Here is a 16,427-nt window from a genome sequence, read left to right on the forward strand (position 1 = left end):
GGAATATGTTTTGACCTGTTGTTAACTTAAAAAAAAAAAAAAACTTGTATTGATCACTCCTCCATCATTAATTACTTAAAAAGGAAACAAAGCAAAGAAAATTTGATTCTGTTAGATCATATGACCATGATTTCCACATACCTCCTTGTACCGCATTCTTTTATGCACACTTTTAGTGTTCCCATGCAATCTGAATTCATTCATCATATCACTGTGTATCATATTAAATGCCAGTTTTTATTGCTCCGTAGACTTTATTGCCTTTTGAAGAAATAAACAAATACTTTTCAAATAAAAGTAAAAGAAGTGAAGTTAAGAGGTGTTATGGTCAGGTCTTCTGCAAGGTCATCAACAGCAGAACATGGTTATCTTCCAAGGCTTGACATATGAGCGACTGATTTACAGCAGGTTCTTGGAACAACTACTATCTGGACAACCTAGCAGAGAAAATAAAATAAAAGACATGAAGAAACTCAAAAATAAGCCATTTTTGCAAAGTCATTAACTGCAGAGAATATGGTGTGTGCTCTTAGGAAGAAATTATTTGAAACATCCAATGAAGGGAGGAAGCCAGAATCAGTGGCAAATGTTTCAAAGAGGGGCTGAGATAGGGTCACACAGAATGGATTGGGGAAAACAGGCTGACTATTTCTTTTTTTGTGTTTTAAAGATCTATAATTTTAATAAAATCCCTTTTGCTTTTTTCTTTACCTAATATCCCATTGCCTGAAATGTCCTTATTCTACTATAGTATCCTGAATTTCTCCAGTTAAACTCAGCTCTCAGAAATATTATACGTCCTCATCTTTTGCCACAAACTAAAGAATTCATATAAGAATAAACTGAAAATTAATGCTAAGTACATTTTTTAGAGATAAATAATGTGGTTAGAAATTCCAGACTCCAACATACTCTTATAAGAGCTCAAAATTGTTAGAACTATCTGTGTGGCTAATAGTCAAGGAAACGCAGCCTAAGCCAAAAATATCAGCTTGGTTCCTGCTATGAAGGACATATACAGTAATAGTTTTATCGAGTGCTTTCTATCTTTAGATTAGTATAGCCAACTAATTTCAATAAATATAATGGCTAAGAATGAATATTTCCTTTAATATTTTGCAGATTTTATTTATAGCTGTTCAACCTTTCATTTATTCAGAGGGAGGACCCTAAATAAATATTTACTGAAAATCAATACATTTTATCTATAATGTAACAACCATGAAAACATCCTAATTAGAAGAAGTATTTACAGTATTAGTCAAATTAGGAAACTACAGTTTGATGAAGAGTGGTAAAAATAAGTGAATGAATAAGTGGATGAATAGATAGACAGCAGTGTCTAAAATTCAGTCTTCACTCTAACCAGCCTTCTGAGAGTAGAGTGCTTGTTGTAAATTTAAAGCATGGTCTCCAAAAACAAGACCAAAATTAATGAAACTCTTGCAAACTTAGTGGAGATAATGCAATCATCAAAATAAGTAGAAGTAAAATCACCTTAACTCAAGTGAAACAAAAGTCACTCAGTCATGTCTGACTTTGTGGCTACATGGACTATACAGTCCATGGAGTTCTCTAGTCCAGAATACTGGAGTGGGTAGCCTTTCCTTTTTCCAGGAGATCTTCCCAACCCAGAGATCGAACCCAAGTCTCCTGTGTTGCAGACGGATTCTTTGGCAGCTGAGCCACAAGGGAAACCCAAGAATACTGGAGTGGATAGCCTATCCCTTTTCCAGAGGATCTTCCCAACCCAGGAATCAAACCGGAATCTTCTGCATTGCAGGCAGATTCTTTACCAACTAAGGTATCAGGGAAGCCCCTAACTCAAATATGCCTTTTACTAAAATGTATTTATTTTTTAATCTTTTGCCTTATAACTCTGGGCTCCCTGTGGCTCAGCTGGTAAAGAATTTGTCTTCAATGCTGGAGACCTGGGTTTGATCCCTGGGTTGGGAAGATCCCCTGGAGAAGGGAAAGGCTACCCACTCCATTATTCTGGCCTGGAGAATTCCATGGACTGTACAGTCCATGTGGTCGCAAAGAGTCAGACACAACTGAGCAACTTTCACTTTCACTTATTATAACTCAAAATATAATGAGCCACATATAAACAAAACACGAGACAGTAAGCTATCTAATGCCTTTTTTGTGACCCTTTTATTTTGTAGTGTGGTACAGCCAATTAACAATGTTGTGATAGTTTCAGGTGAACAGTGATAAAATCTCTATGAAGGAAATATTTTGCCAAGAAAACTCTACAAAAGAATAAGAATCTATGTGATAGACTTTGGGTTGTCAAAGCAAAAATTGTCCAGGATAAATAAGAGGTGGAGCATGATGTTTACAATCCATTTTTTAAAACTGTGACATTGGTATATATTTTTCACAAACAGATTAAGCCAGGCTTTAAAATTACTTCCAGTTAAGCTCTTGGCTTAGGCCTGGGGCTTAATTTCAGTAGATCTGATTTATCCTTCCTTGGGACCTTCAGGGGAGTTTAGCACATACCCAGAGGAGGGTGTCTGGGGTGATTTGACATCCCTGGCTCACCTCTTGCCAAAATTACCCATAACTACAGACAGACAGACCGAAGTGCTGCTGCGCACTGACTCTAAGGACGGCCTGATCAAAGTCACCTAATTCAGGCTGATGCCTTAATGTGTCCTGTGTCTGCAATCATATGGTAGGAAGACAACTTCAGCTGCTTTCACTTTACTTCCGCAGAGGTGGTTCTCTTAAGGCATTTTCTCTTTTTGTTATGCAACAATTTCCTCTGGGTTGGCTGGGTTCTAAATATATTTTGATTTTGGTAAAGTTTCTGAACTTTGTGTTTCTATATTACAAACCTTGTGTCTGTTGCTACTGTTGTGGTTGTACGCTCTGGACTTGAATGTCTCAAAGATAATTACAGTAAGTCAATATCAGTGGCTCTGTTTAAAATATTTCATCAGCAGGCACTCAGAACAGGTAACTTTCACTTGAACATCCTAGACTCTCAGAAATCCTTAAAGATCTTTATATTTAAAAGATGTCTTTTTTTTAATGTCATCTATTTTTACTTAATTTCAGCAGCATTTGAAAGAAGATAGGAAGTTTAATATGAATCCTATCACTTGAATATTATGGTTACTTCAGTGCTAAGACTAGAAAAAAATTAGTCTGATATTTGGAGACAGCACTACATAATTTATTCAAAATTCTCATGCATAAAGACTAGAGTAGGGGGAAAAAAAGAAATAAAAATAGTTTGAACATAGTAGAAAGAGCGTAGGCTTTACAGCCACACATAGACATGAAACCCTAGGTAAGTATATCTATATATAATATAGATATATAATACATTATATATTATAATTATATTTTATTTCTTTCAGCAAAAAGTTCTGACATTCCACATACAATTGCATTCCACACTTAAGTTCCACTGCTTTAATATAATAATGATTATGTGGCTGTGTGTGTGTGTGTGTGTGTGTGTGTGTGTGACTGTTTTTCCTTAAGGGAATTTTACCTCCATAAGCCATGTTGCAAAGGGACAAGACAGAACATGAGTCACCGTGCTCATGGAAACAAGCAGCCAGACATGAAGACAGACGGCGTCACAACAACTCAAGAAGCTGGCAGTTTTTGGACTTCTAAAGTAGAATAAATTTTTTTTTTTAACTAGGCAAACCACAGCTACTTGTGTGGTTGGTGTGTACCTAAAGGCCATGCCTCTCCTATCATATGATCTCACACAGAGCTGGGGTGCTTCCAGCAAACAGGTGCCAACGGTCCCTGAAAGCCAGTTTTTAAAAGAGACCAAAGAAGGGACAGAAAGACCTCCAGCTGTTGTCCCAGAGTGACACACTTTTAAAATCAAAAGAAATCCAGGTTTCCCAGGAAATTGGTATCAAGTTTGAACAGAAATTCCAGTACGCAAACAGGCAATTTATCCACCATTTACCTTTATTGAGCTCCTCCTGTGAACTGTGCACCTTTCCATGTTTGTTTATTTAAATCCCACTGTTTCTTTCAATCTTAGTGAATCATCATTTAGTAAGGACTTTTCTTCTTTCCATGAAGAGGTCAAATCCTCCTTTGATACATGCTGGAAATACTATTTATCTCACCTTCACAGCTCTTACCACAGCTGAATTTTACATTTACATTCTCTTGGGTTAACATCAATTTCTTCCAACAGTTGTAAAAACCATGAGAGCAAGGGACTGTCCCTTACTTGAGTCACCTCCACAGTGTGTAACAGGCACTCAATATAAATTTGTTAACAATTGCAGATCTTTCTGTTGCCTGTAGTCTTGCACACGCTTAAGGGAATAGCTCAGTTGACCCGGCGTAGGGTCAGTTGGGATAACGCAAGTAAAAATTGAGAAACTCTGTGTTTCTTCCTTTGGGAGACAGAAATCACCCACACCAGTGGTGAGCTGATGAGCCAACTCCAAATTAGTAAATAAACAAACAAACCTGATTTGCATTGTTTGCCAATTTCCACAATATAAAGAATCCCACCATATCCAGTTTCAGGTTACCAAAATGAAGTCATAGAAGTTGAGTAGGGAAGAAAAGAACACAAGCAGTTCTCATGAGCCAGTTTGAACTGGTCCCGGTCTACTTCTGCCTCACACACAAGGACGTTCTTGATATTCTTAAATATTGCACTGTTGCTTTGGTTTGTTACATCTATAGACAAAAGAGCAACCTACAATCCTTTGTCCTCTGGTAGCATGCAATTAGAGAGCTTATGAAATAGTCACATGCAAATGATTCACCAAGAAAAGTCAACACCATTGGGAACGAAATGTTAATTTTTTTTCTTTTGAACTTTTTATTTTGTATTGGGGTATAGCCAATTAACAGTGTTGTGATAGTTTCAGGTGAACAGTGGAGGGACTCAGCCATACATACACCTGTATTCATTCTCCCCCAAACCCCTCTCCCATCCAGGCTGCCACATTAACATCAAGCAGAGTTCAATGAGCTATACAATAGGTCCTTGTCCTTTATCCATTTTAAATATAGCAATGTGTACATAACTATCCCAAACTTCCTAACTACCTCTTCCCCCCATCCCCAGTAACCATAAATTAATTTTCTAAGTCTATGAGTCTCTGTTTTGTAAGTAAGTTCATTTGTATCATTTCTTTTTAGATTCCTCATACAAGGGATGTCATACACAATTTCTCCTTCCCTATCTGACTGACTTCACTCAGTATGACATTCATACTCAGTGCTGTTGCAAATGGCATTATTTCACTCTTTTTTATACAATTTTATGTATTTATTTTTGGCTGTGCTGGGTCTTTGTTGCTTTATGGGCTTTTCTCTAGTTGCAGCAAGAAGGGGCCGCTCTAGTTGCAGTGCACAGGCTTCTCATTGTCGTGGCTTCTTTTGTTTCGGAGCATGGGCTCCAGGGCACATGGGCTCAGTAGGTGCAGGTCCCAGGCTCTAGAGCAGTTTCAATAGTTGTAGCACATGGATTTAGTTGCTCCACAGCAAGAGGTATCTTCCTGGATCAGGGATCAAACCTGTGTCTTCTGAATTGGCAGGCAGATTCTTTATCACTGAGTCCCCAATGAAGTCCTATTTCATTCTTCTTAATGGCTGGGTAATTAGAATGCTAATTTTTTAATCTGCATGGGATTAAAATTATAGTTAGGATCCTTTGTGATGGATATGGATTCACATTTAAACTCTGTAGACATGGTGACTTGGGAACACGGATTCTTTGTTTAGAAGGTGACTTGGGAACACAGATTCTTTGTTTAGAATGTTACTAATCTAATACAAGCAAAGTAATGTTTCCTCTATAAACAGGCTTTGTTAGGGCCCCAATAAATGGGAGCAGAAGTATTGAAAGAGAAATTGGAAATTTACATAAATGGATTCTCTTTTTCACACTCCTTATTTATTTATGCACAGTTGAACCAGCTAATTCTCCTTAGGTTTTGGCAGCATCTAATATTTTAATTTTCAGTCACATATTTATGCTAACATTTATTGAGCAATCACATGTATTGAGAAAATCTATAAGGATTTAGATCTAAATTATGGTTTATTTTAGTTACTTGCAGCCCTCACACAAATATGACTGAAAATTGACGTTGATTTTTGCTAAATAAAAGTCCAGGAGCCAATTATCTATATAACTATTGCTTTCTTAAAAGCAGTTGCCTTGCCTATGTATCATGATATTTCTAAAATCTACCAGAGCCATTGGAGCTTTCAATAGCCTCCACATTAGCAGGACTGGAGGAGGATTGATTGCTGTAGTCAATATCATGTAGAGCTAAGTCCAGACTGCTAGGAACAAATAAAGCCTAGCTTGCAGTAAGGGAATATATGCCTCCTGGACAAACTCAGGATTAGATGTGATATGCTGACACATGTTGAAGCCTCTAGCACAGTTTTGGCACAGGTAGGTACTATGCCATTACTGTGTTAATTAAATCTTCCATTTAATTAACTATAAACCTAAATATATGAAACAAGACCTCTGTAAAAGATCTTAAGGTTGAGAATATATTTTATAACAGGCACAACATTGAAGCAGTAAAGGGGGCGATATGACAATAGAGTCTTTGATGTTGATAGAAAGTCAAACTGGAAAATATTCATCCTTCAGAAGCTCAAATCCACCCACACTGGAAATTGTCACTAACGTACTCTTGCCCAGGAATAACACATATTCTGACTGATAAAGCTTGTCTTGTTCTTTCACTCTTAGATAGAAAGCAGGCAAGAAGCAAAGAGAGGACAACTTTCAGTTCTAACAAAGCCTGTTTGATATACATTTGGAACTTAACAGGGCAAGAAATGCTGAACTAATTCAGACCCTAAAACAGTGAGAATTTACATGGCTTAGACTTTACACAATCTAGAAAATCATTATTCTTCTGATATTCTAAATCTCTACAAGGACCATCTCCTGGCATTGCATTATTTTATATCCATTCTGATGGATTAGACAATTTCCCTTTCACCTAGTTACATTGCTTGACTTGTGATAAAATCTCCTGGACATATCTCAATAATAAAGCGTAATATGGCTGCATATTCCTTGTGATAATTTCCTATTTGGGGTCCTGTAAAATACTGGTTGTTGCTTTGTGAGAAAATATGAAGATCGGTCATTTCTCAAAAGACAAATTATTGCTTTACCCAATGTGATAAGCAGAATAATGACCCTCATGGACATCCAAGTCCTAATTCCTGGAAGCTGTGAGTATATTAGATTACATGGGAACAAAGGGGACTTCACAGATGTAAGATTAAGAAGTAAAAATGTAAAGATTAAGGGTAAGGACCTTGAGATGGGGAGATTATCCTGGATCATCTAGGCAATTCTGACTGAATCACATGAGTCTTTAAAAGCGGAGATTTCCCAGCTAAGGTCAGTCTCAGAGGGAGATGTGAATATAGAAGAAGTGTTAGAGAGGTGTGATTTGAGGAGTTAACCTACTGTTGCTGGCGTTGAAGATGGAGGAGGAGATCCAGGAGCCAAGGAAAGCAAGCAGTCCAGGGGACCTGGAAACAGATTCTCGCTTAGAGTTTCCAGAAAGGAATGCAGCCCAACCAACATCTTCATTTCAGCCTGGTGAAACCTGTGTCAGACATACAGAATCATAAGATAATAAACATCTATTGTTTTAAGCTACAAAATTTATGTAAATTTGTTATACAAGTAATAGAAAGATAATATGAAAAGTGAAAAGTGGAAGTGAAAGTCACTCAGCCGTGTCCAACTCTTTGCGACCACATGGACTATATAGTCCTTGGAATTCTCTAGGCCAGCATTCTGGAGTGAGTAGCCTTTCCCTTCTCCAGAGGATCTTCCCAATCCAGGGACTGAACCCTGATCTCCCACATTGCAGGCAGATTCTTTACCAGCTGAGCCACAAGGGAAGCCCAAGAATACTGGAGTAGGTAGCCTATCCTTTCTCCAGTGAATCTTCCTGACCCAGGAATCAAACCAGGGTCTCTTGCATTGCAGGTGGATTCTTTACCAACTGAGCTATCAGGAAAGCCCAGAAAATTAATATAGCAAATATCAAAGGTATGCCCCACTGCTTTGTTTACATGCCTTATTTTGTACAGTTACCTTCACTTTCAATGGCAAATAATTGTATACTCTTTTAAAAGACATCTTTTATGACAATTAAACTCAGTACAGTAGTATCAACATGCATGTAATTAAACTGAATTGACCATAGCATAAGCGGCTATGACAAGTTCATGCGTGCTCAGGCAAGAATAACTACATTACAACTGCCACCTCATTGATAAGGACTAACAGAATCTATACAATGTGGAAGCTAGGGATTATGCTTTCCAGGTCTTCATAGCCCCACTACTCCCACCACCAACTCCCTAGGCTCACAGGCACTACTTGCCTGGGGCCTGGAGACCCTGGCTTAACCTCTCAATTTCCGCTTTTGTAGACAGGAAAAATGATATCCATTCCATAGGTTCATCGTAAGGGTGAAGGGTGAAATGACATTATAAATGTGGAGAGCTGTGGACATTACGGAATAGCGTGCAGAAGACCAAGATGTTCTGTCTACTTGTCACCAGGCCAGATCCCTTCACACCCTCTTTTCCTTTGTCTTCTCAATTCGTGTCCAATAGGCCCTCAGATCTTTCCATCTATCTTTTCCTTTTTCACTGACCATTCCACATGCTAATGTTTAATTATTTTAATAGCCTCCTAATTGTTCTAACTCAAGCTGCTATTTCTTTTTTTTTTAGTCAGTTTTACAAAAACGAAGTCTTTATCTCTGTTTTTCTTGAAGGCAATTCCAAGCTTTCCATGAGCACAAACCCTTTAGCCCAACCTCCAGGGTGCATAGAAATAATGCTTTCCATCAAAACACATCATATACCCATGTCTCTATTGAGAGTGTTTTTCTGGCCCTTCTTTCCTCCTCTATGTATATCTAGGTTCTAAGATTTTACGAGAATTGAGCTGAAGATACAGCTCTGTCGTGAAATTTTATTAGCCAACCCAGGGCCTTGACTGCTCTCTCTGATCCTTCATATCATGTGTCAGATGCCTCTGAATTTTCTGACATATCCAGCACCATGCCCTAAATCATGTAAGATGGCAGATGTTAATGGTCATGAAAATCCTCCAGGTTTTTATTGTCCCTTGACTTTGTTATGTTTACCCCTGTATTGGCAATTTACTGATGTATTTCACTTTGTCTGAAACAACTTTCCCTTACAGGTAACTAAATCCTGCCCACGTATTAAGGGCCAACTCAAAATTTCCACCTCTCCTAAGAACTTTACTGCTCTAGCTCATGCCATACACACTATTTGTACAACTGAGTTTGTTCTGTGCTGTGTCTCTACTTATCCAGTTGATGCATGTAACTCATGGTTTTTCTTCCAACCAAATTTTATGCTCTTTAAGACAGAAACTTTTATCACACTTTTTGGATATTAAAATTCCATCCTTGCCTCTTATTTGCAGTGTGACCTTGCAAAAGTCATTCAGTCTCTAAAAGCCTCATTTGTAAACTGGAGAAAATGTATGAGAAGGGACCTATCAAAGTGTCTGACACATAGTAAGTCCTCATTAAATGTTTATTGTTTGCATAATGTTGGTTTATAGGCTTCTATCCTACTCCATTCCCCGCCATGCTGTCCACATATACATAAAGCTACTCATTAGACTAAGTATTTCATCCCTAAACCGGTGTAAGTCTAATCTTTGGGATGGTTTGTTGCTCACCACAATGACCACAACTAATGATATGCTATCAAGAGGATAGACACTCCAAGAGGTCGGGGCTTTGTTAGTGAGATATTGATGAAAAACACTGTCATCTTTTGATCCTGAACCTTATATTTTCCACCTATAATAACACTTGTCTTTTTTACAAGAGTTTTACAAGGTTCAAATGAGATAAATATGTGAAACTGTTTTACATGTTCTATAAAGTATTATTAACATACATTATTATTCCAATGTCTTTATTGATAATTTTCTTTTATTCAAATTGCTTTCCCAAGTCCAGTAAAAGAAGTTACAAGATGCAAACTATTATATACAGGATGAAAAAACAACAAGGTCCTATTGTAGAGCACAGGGAACTATATTCAATGCCCTGTGATACATCATAATAGGAAAGAATACGAAAAAGAATATAAATATATGTATAACTGAGTCCCTTTGCTGTAGAGTGGAAATTAAATCAACTATACTTAAATAAAATTAAAAAAACTTTTTTTTAATTTAAAGAGGCTCCAAACCATCCTCAATGATTACTCATTTATCCATTCATTCTCTTTGTCAACAAATATTTACTGATGTCCTATTATGGACAGGATAACTGCTATAATCACAAGGAGAGGACACAAAGAAGTAATATATCCACCCTCAAAAAACTTCACATTATCTTTTTTTTCCTTCTCACCTTTCACCTTAAACCATCCTGTTTATCAACTGAACATTTTACGTATCTGCACATGAGACAGGATGGGGTGAGGAAAGAAGCTGAGTAGGTGATACTGAAGGGGACTCATCTGTATAATCAACTCTGTTGTACCATGTGAACCACAAGAACTGTATTTATAGTGTAGTGAATCTTCTAGAGATGAAAAGTCTCAACCCCAGAAAGCAATGTCAAATTATGAAAAATCCGGAGGCAGGAGAAAACCACCAAAGGGTATTCTTAAAAAAAAAAAAGTCTACCTACTAAAGACTCTGATCACATATCATTATGACTCATAGTAAAATGGTCCTTGGTGATTCACTGCTACTTATTTTTTTTAAGGGTGATAATTATCTTTACTGCTTAAATTAAGCTTTTCTTATTTCCAAAAACAATTTTTTAAACCCTTGAGGCTTTGTTGGATTTTTATCCCATTGTTTAATGTAAATACGATTAAATACTCTGAGTCTTTTAAGTCTACATAAGAATTGGTCATACTTTTGTAATATAGGATTATTCTGAGTTTCTATTCTAGATCATTTTTTTAAAGAATAAAAGATTTTTTCTAATTGCAAGTTAGCTATAAAGTAGAAGCTTTAAAGCTATAATATAAAATGCTATTTTAATGTATTTCAAATAGTGAAATGTTCACTCAAACAGTGAGCATTTCAAGATAAGCAAAGGAAGACAGAAACAGAGGTAGGGAAATGTCTATGGTATATTTCACTGGCTATACTTAGACAAGTATTAACCTATTTCAAAACCTATATCACTTAATAGTAAATGAGTTTTGACATGTGCATGATTATGGTTATAGTTTAAGTGAAAATAGCCTGGCCTGAGGCTGAGAATTTTCCAAGATACTAACCACTTCATATATTCTCACTACTGCATTTGTTCGTTAATGAGTGAATTCATCTGATAGGTAGACTGGATGCAACTGAACTCTCAATTAAGTGATTGAGTTTATCTTTTTAATGTCTGATAATTTATGAATAAAGAAATAACCTGAAATACTCTAAGAATATCAAAAGCATATCTTCCAAAGACCAGCTCATCTACTAAATATGGTCAGTCCTTGTTCTTTGTTATTCTTTGAATTGCAATGAAGTCATAGAAAAATAAACCAAACTAAGAAAGGAAGTATGCATTTCTGCGTATGCAGTTTAACAATCTCAGCTGTCTTAGCAGAAAACTGTTCTTGCCAAGAGTTTATTTAATTAATTAGTACTGATGTTAATTTACATTGCGTGCTTAAATTAACCAAGTCACTTACTCCTCTGTTTCTTCATGTTTGTTTAAATAACTCTTCTATTATTTATGAAGTTAGACTATCTTTTCTGACTTTATCAATGTATGAATATTATATTCTTGAATATAATATATAAATAATATATATAATATATAAATAATATATTCTTGAATATTCAATTATATATTGAATACATTCAATGTATATATATATAATATATATTATATATATACTTGCCAATAGGCAAGGATACATATTCAGAATTTTGTATGAAATCACAAACTCATTAAAAGGCTAGTGTTCAAGCCTATTGAAATACTAAAACAGGACTTACACCTGATACCTACTCACAGAATTCTGTGAAATTTTAGAAAAACATCTATAACCAATGTCTGGCATGTCTGGAACATATTTAAAAGAAGCAGTACCTCAAACACTTAGGAACTACGGTGTTGTGAGTGTTCTTTCTAGATTTGACCCTAATTATGATTTTTAGTCAGATTTTTATCTTCTCTTAAACCTCTGTATTTAAAGAAAGCGACTGAGAAGACAACTGACTGATCCATAGTAATAATAAGTACACATTTTGAGTATAATTTTTTTTTCAAATTTCTTGTATTTAATCTAGCCAATAAACTGCTGAATTTAGTGTTATTCCTGATCTTATTTTTCAGATACGATACTCAAGCAGAGGAGCAGGTAGTAGAAAAGCATAGTTCAGTTCAATGTATGCATATATACATACAGGGCCATTGCTCAGAATTGTGAATGTGGCTTAAAGGAATTATAAATTCGAAGAAGTAAACCAGTAGCTCTATTAGTGAATACTAACAACATTATATGATTAGCCACAATAAAATACAAATTAGTACTTTAGCAAGTACCAAACACTATTCTAAGCACATTACATATAACTCTCTTAATCCTCCTAAATAAATTTCAGGTAGGTATTATCATGGTTCTCATTTTATGGATTAAAAAAAAGCTGGGACACAGTGAAGTCCAGGGTCCACACAGATAGCAAGTGAAGGACCTGGGATCTAAACCCAGCACTCTGGGTTTTAAATTTCTACAGAGGAAGGATCATTTTCAACAATCATGTGCTTCTGCCTTAAAGAATGTAGTAGATTGTATTTAGAAGTATTTAGTAAGTATTTGCTGAATAGAATTATGGCAGTAGTGAGAGTGTTTTGGTCAGGGGAATTTATTGGGTCTTTCTTTGTAAGTCACCGCCTCTAAAGTAAACCAAAGTTAACGCCTTTAATAGGTTTTTATTGGGGCAATCAGGGCTTTAGTGAATGAAACAAGCTGGAAATAATGTCACATCTTTTTCTGCAGCTAGGAAGTTGGCTAATAGCTGGCTTTCTGAACCTGAGTCTCTTCAACAGTAAAAATAAGAATACTTAATATCCTGAGAAAGAAGTTGTAAAAATTAGATAATAAAGTGCTGTGGAAACTAATATACAGTTATAAAGAGGTTAATAATAATGCCTATAATTATTGTTATTTTTCTCATTAGTTCCAAAGCACATTCTAGCTGAAGAACCAAATGGAACTAGAAGCTGGATCTTCAGATTTTTAATCTAGCTTGCCCAGACACTCATTGTTATTCTTCATCTTTGTAGTTATTAGGGACAAATTAATTCATTTTCACATTCACCTAACTCCACCATCATGTTTTCAGGGTACACCATTTTTAAGTTCTTTTTCAAGCCCGATGGGGAAAATAATTTTGTGACATTGCAGGAGAACAAAGCAATTTGGTCTTTCTGATTAAGGAGCTCGACTGACACTACATCAGGATTAAATTCACCCTAGAAAGCAGATGTTACTATATCAAAACCACAAAATGTTATCAGGGCGGTTCCCTCAGAAGACACTTACTGGCAAAAACTTCTGACATTTACTATCAAAAAATTTAACATTTTTCTCCTTACAAGAGTTAATGGTAGACAATTTAGAAAGTACAAATTAAAAAAAAAGAATAAAATAAAAATTTTCAGAAATGTCATCACTGAGAAAAGCACAGGCCTATTGGGGCAGAGTACATGCAATATTTATATAATTTGCATGTTACTTCTACGATAGATATTCTTCATGTCATTAAATAGTCTTGTACAACATCACCTTAAAAGGCTATGTGGAATTCTATTCCATTGATACACAGTAATTTACTTAACTGAAGATATGATTGCTTACAATTTATTCACTATTATATGTACTGTTGCTATAAAAATTCCTGTGCACAGATACAGTTCCATTATTAGGATAAAATTCTGGAAGTGGAGTCACCTGGTCAAAGTTTTAAATACTTTGAATTCTCACCAAAGTACTTCCATCAATGAATAAACCTTTCCCCAAACAAAAAACATCACTAAAAACAATCTTTGTCTGACTGTTGTTGTTTTTCTTTAAATGATAAGTTTGCTGGGTTTTTAAACCCTTGTATTTTTTTGGTTACTCCTAATATCCAATTTTTAAAGTATATTTGTCTGTCTTTTATATTCTTCTTTTGTGAAATGCCTGTTCATGTTCTTTGTCACTTTCGTATTGGATATTTTTATTATTTATCTCTGTGAACTCTTTATGCAGTAATCCTTTGTTATTGATGCAGCAATAGGTTCATCAGTCTCTTTTGATTTTGAATCTTTGATGTTTTTACCAAAAAACCTCAAAGTTTTCACTCTTACGTAATTTAATCTGTTACCTTTGGCATTAAACTTGGAAATTTTCACTCTATACAGAGATTGTAAGAATATTAGCAGTTATTCTCTGGCATTGAAAGGTTTTGATTTTAACATTTAGGAACACAATATCTCTGGCATCTGTTTTTGGACATTACTTAAGTTAGAAATACACATTTACATAGAGACTCCTGCATCAAAGGACAGGTATAATATATATTTCGTATTTTCTGCCTTAAATGATTAGCTATTTGTTACAACATCATTTATTGAATAATTTTGCTTTTCCTTATTAATCTGAAATGCCACTTTGTTCACATGCTACACTCTTGTTTCCATTTGTGTCTTGTATGGATCCAGCCTCTCCACAGCAGATTGCAAATATGCTATCAGCTCCATGCCACGGAGACAGAGCACAGTCAAGATGCGTTCGTCTAGGGTCACTTTCAGTCCTGTGATTCCATGTTGTTTTTTTTTTTTTTTTCCCCAAATTATGCCATCTGTTTAATAGTAGTCATAATTTTATTACAATTTTGCACTAGTACTTAAAAGTTATAACACTTGTTTGATTAAAAATAACATGGCTTTCAGAATTAATCAGCACTGATTAGCATTGTGTTGGTGTACATCACATAGGAATTTTCATTTTGCAGGGTTTTTTTTAAGAGTTCTAGGAAAATATTGTAGAATAAAGCAGGATCACAGAATCTTCCAAGCTCCTCAAGAAAAGTGAATAAACCTGGACTACAGAATTTGAAAAGGGGTGAATAGGAGGGAAAATTTTTTGACGGGGCATAGTATGACAATTCACTTTCATGCATTGGAGAAGGAAATGGCAACCCACTCCAGTGTTTTTGCCTGGAGAGTCCCAGGGACAGGGGAGCCTGGTGGGCTGCCGTCTCTGGGGTCGCACAGAGTCGGACACAACTGAAGCGACTTAGCAGCAGCAGCAGCAGTATGACAATTATAGCTTCCAACTCTTCCCCAGATATAATCCGTGAGGAGAAAAAAGATGAGCTAAACATTTTTACAGAGCACGCTTAAGGAGCCTCTTGTTAGCTATGGGAAAAGTCAAGAGAAATTCTTCAAGAGTAGAAGCATCTAAAATTAACTCAGAAGTTTGTCTTAGGCAGAGGGCCAGTAGTACTTACCATCTTACAGGTGCTGTGCTATCTTGGGGTAGTATGCCAAAGCCCATGGATGAGATATACCTCTGGCTAACTGGAGTGGGCCATGAGACAGGACGTGAAACACCCCAGGAAGACTCTGCAGAACAAGATTTTGCAGCATGGACTGTACCAGGCCAGGAGTCCAGGTTAAGCTCACTTTCTGTCCCTTCTTTCATCTCTGCTGTTACATTACAGAGAAAGCAAATTGAAAGAATAAAACTGCTGTGATACATTAGCCCAGAGGGGAAGAACAATTAGGCCCCAGAGATAAGTGGGAAGAGAATTAGGGAGAACACACCCACACTTCATTATAGAAGACAGAGTGTTTGAACTAAGCCTTCTAAGTAAATCTGGACAAAAGGAATGTCACAGCAAGTAGACAAATACACTAGAAGAAGGAAGGAAGAGAAAGAAATAAAGGTATGATTCAGCAAATTTTTCTCTGAAATGAGGAAAAACCGATTTAACGGGTCAAATGGACACATTGTTTACTAGGAAAGATTGATATTGATTGCCAACATTGGGCATATATGGTCAAGTTATTGAGTCTCAACGTCAAAGAGAGAATTCTTCGAAATCCAGGCAGACAGAAAAGTGAAGTTATCTACAGGTGAGAGGGTGGGTAAGTATCAGTGAGGCCTCATTGTTGTTGTTGTTCAGCCGCTCAGTCACGTCTGACTCTTTGCAACCCCTTAGACTGTAGCATGCCAGGCTTCCCTGTCCTTTACCATCTCCCGGAGCTTGCTCAAACTCATGTCCATTGAGTCAGTGATGCCATCCAACCATCTCATCCTCTGTTGTCCCCTTCTCCTCCTGCCTTCACTTTTTGCCAGCATCAGGGTCTTTTCTAATGTCTTCATAGCAATATTCAATGCTGTAAGACAGC

The 16,427-nt window shown here is 36.3% G+C and overlaps 1 long non-coding RNA gene across 2 annotated transcripts; it reads right to left on the reverse strand.

The window, feature by feature from the left end:
* Nucleotides 1-214: 214 nt before the first annotated feature.
* On the reverse strand, nucleotides 215-15,702 carry LOC129619445 (uncharacterized). 2 transcript variants are annotated; one of them, XR_008697876.1, is made up of 3 exons: nucleotides 15,524-15,702; nucleotides 7,460-7,601; nucleotides 215-437 (listed from the first exon to the last, which is right to left on the reverse strand). It is a non-coding gene; the product is annotated as an uncharacterized LOC129619445 (long non-coding RNA). The 2 variants fall into 2 exon arrangements; XR_008697877.1 differs by lacking the exon at nucleotides 215-437 and adding an exon at nucleotides 5,088-5,630.
* Nucleotides 15,703-16,427: the final 725 nt, after the last annotated feature.

The sequence above is a fragment of the Bubalus kerabau genome, chromosome 9 (genome assembly GCF_029407905.1).
Source record: "Bubalus kerabau isolate K-KA32 ecotype Philippines breed swamp buffalo chromosome 9, PCC_UOA_SB_1v2, whole genome shotgun sequence".
In the NCBI taxonomy this organism is placed as follows: domain Eukaryota; kingdom Metazoa; phylum Chordata; class Mammalia; order Artiodactyla; family Bovidae; genus Bubalus; species Bubalus kerabau.